General features: G+C 46.2%; 1 long non-coding RNA gene across 1 annotated transcript; it reads right to left on the reverse strand.

Moving 5' to 3' along the window:
- Nucleotides 1-1,170: 1,170 nt before the first annotated feature.
- LOC132900120 (uncharacterized) lies at nt 1,171-2,227 on the reverse strand. The gene is made up of 3 exons (XR_009656753.1): nt 2,159-2,227; nt 1,529-1,624; nt 1,171-1,276 (listed from the first exon to the last, which is right to left on the reverse strand). It is a non-coding gene; the product is annotated as an uncharacterized LOC132900120 (long non-coding RNA).
- Nucleotides 2,228-2,977: the final 750 nt, after the last annotated feature.

Genomic DNA, 2,977 nt, shown 5'->3' on the forward strand with positions numbered 1-2,977 from the left:
CCGTTTAACAAAAGTTGGCCCCCGTTAAAGCAACGCCGTATATGCTCGGCCACCGCTAATGTTTCTCGAGGGGCCCTCCTACCGCTCCGAAAGTTTTGAGCTGCAGAAAATATTGCGAGCGGTGAGGAGGGGGCAATTTTCCGCCCCAGCAAAGTTCACCCCCGCTCCACCAACGCCCAGTCAAAGTTTGGCACCGCTAGACGCAAGTTCGTGGACGCTTGGGTCCGCTAGGCCAACGCAGAAATCTTGAACGCTGGACCACCGCTGCTTCGCCAGCGTTGCCTGGGCGGCGATTAAACGTTGCACAAACTTCGGTGGAGCGGTTGTAAGCATTTTACGAGTGGACACGGGGTTGCTGGAACGGTGTCGGGCGTTGAAGCAGCTATCCATGGCGGCGATGAACTTTGGTTTGGCGTTGGTATAGAGGTGTCAGAGCGGGACCAGAATTTGGCTATAAATACAGGGAGAAATGGACCAGGAGCTCATTTGGAATCGAGCTGCCGTTGAGTTCAGACCTCATCTATATCGAATTTGCTCAGTTACAGTAAAACTGTATCACCATGGATGCTGAGAGACTTGCTATGATTGGTGCACTAGTCCAGCAGCAGAATCAGAACCTCCTCAGATTGCAACAAGCTGTTGACAGAAGGAGAAGAGAGAGAAGAAGGAGAGACAGAGTTGTGTGGGTCAGACAGTGGATACTGAGAAGGCCTGAACATGGACTGTATGACAAGCTGATGGTGGAGCTTCTATCAAAAATCTATCAGAACTTGTATCAAAACGATCCATTCAGCTCCGTAGTCACAAGCGGTATGCCGCTAAACCAACTTTATACCCCTGCCGAGCCAAAGCACGCATGCGCAGAATGCCACTATACCAACGCTCGCGTCACCGCTAAACCAACGCTCGCTACCGCTCGCTACCGCTAAACCAACGCTAAAGCAACGCCGGCTTCAGCAGTGCACCGCTAAGCCAACGCCCGTGTTTTCGATTTTTTTCCCATTTTGTGCGCGGTGACGAGCGTTGTCGAAATTCGGCTCCCCCTCCCTACCGTTCAAGGAACGCTCCAGCAAAGTTCGGGCGGTGTGACCGGGGCCTTATTCAAACTGTAACGTGAGTGTGGTGTACTTTTTAGGTACATGTTTAGAAAATTTCATTCAGACTTACGCTTTGCATATGATGTGGCAGACCTGCATGTTTGGGTTCCCGTAGAACTGGTAGGGACCCATGTCTGGGTACCGGCAGACTGGCTAGATTGCCCGCTAGTGTCAGGTTGCTGTTGCAGAAAAGGACATAGCAATAACATTCATAATAATGACATTCACAATCATAATAGCCTTGTGAAAAACACTGCGTTGCAAGTGCAGTATTTTTTGCAATATGCTGGGTTATTGTGTCAAAATCACTGCAGTAGTGTTTTCATAATGTCGCACAACATTTTCTTTTTGATGAAGGGAAGCAGAATAAGACCAGCAATGATATACATGGTTTATTATACAGATTCCCTGTAACATTAGGTGATGTTTACCTCAATCCAACTGCTGCATCCCGGTTCATGTTCTGACTCGGATTGATGTGGAGGAGCCTGGTCGGTTTGCACACCTGAAAGTGCTTCTTCCAACACCTGAATATGAATAGGACAAGAGGGAATAATATAGACAGATTCGTAACAGTAAGCAGCTAGTCTTCCATCTGTACGTTATGAGAGTCGTAAACTATTACGGCCATAGAAAGAAGTCTGCACTGCTGAAAAGTTTATGAATCTCGATACACGTGTGCATGTAATTTTAGTAACAACAGGATTTGGAGCAAAGGCTTACACCCATTCAACAGGACAAATATTTGATGATGGTATTACTATCTTATAACAATGATGCTAATAAGGAGGAGAACTGAATTATAGTCTCGCCGAGAACGTCCACTTCAGTTTAGCGGGACACAGTGGGTCACAAGCATGAATTAGCCAACTAGCCTAATAAACGAGTTGGGATTATAATAAACGTAAACATAAATCCACCGCCAACAACTGAACTAGCCTAGTGGTCTACTGCCACTCGTCTGTTAGATAGGCTACGTGTCCAACATGTCCCACATGCACAATATTTTTCATCGAAGCCCACATGAGAAGATAAATGTACTGTATGGAACATCAACTTACCCTCTTCCTCTCTCTCTTCATCCAAGCAGATCTTGTTGGCTGAGGTTTTGGTGAGCGCTTTACTCCCAGTGTTACGTTGGGTATGGCTGTGGACTTCAGGAGGTTTTTTTTGCTCATGCCAAATTGCGTGTAATAGCTCCCCGAGTCCTGAAAGTCTGAGTCAGCAAAGTGTTCACTGCACACTGAGCTGGAGGCCGATGGTCCCTTCCATTTCGCTCGCATCAGCCTCACCTTCTTGACCCATGCCTTTTTGATGGTCTCATCTTTGGGGAAGCGATGAAAGCTTACCCCGTCTTTATATGTATTGCCACAACCTGCGATTATACACCGAGTAGGCATGGCTGGGGACTATAGACGAAAACTCTGGACTCAGTCTTTGTAAGTAACTAAATCAACTCAAATTACTTTCAGCACTTCAGTCCAGGTGCAACGACTATGCCACCGTGTTATTCTGAAACATACGTCACGAGGTCGCGTGACCTATCTCGTGCTCATAAGTTTATTTTTTGAAGGGTGGAGCTTTGGGTCCTGAAAAACAGATGAAATACCGCTTTCCAGCAATTAGTGCACATTCACAAAATCACGCTCAGAAATGTAAGGTATCTCTCTGGATACATGAAAACACATTTGGATCACCGTGGAATTTTGTTTTTTTAACTTAGTTGACCTTTAAGTCAAAGCCCATCACTGAAACTTACTTGTTTCAATGCCTGGTTAACAAACGAGGTACCATTATCACTGCTGATTTTCTTTGGATTGCCCCAATGTGGAATAATTTCAGTCAACAGGGCCTTTGCTACTGCACCTGCATCTTGTTTG

Source organism: Neoarius graeffei, chromosome 16 (assembly GCF_027579695.1).
Source record: "Neoarius graeffei isolate fNeoGra1 chromosome 16, fNeoGra1.pri, whole genome shotgun sequence".
Lineage (NCBI taxonomy): Eukaryota > Metazoa > Chordata > Actinopteri > Siluriformes > Ariidae > Neoarius > Neoarius graeffei.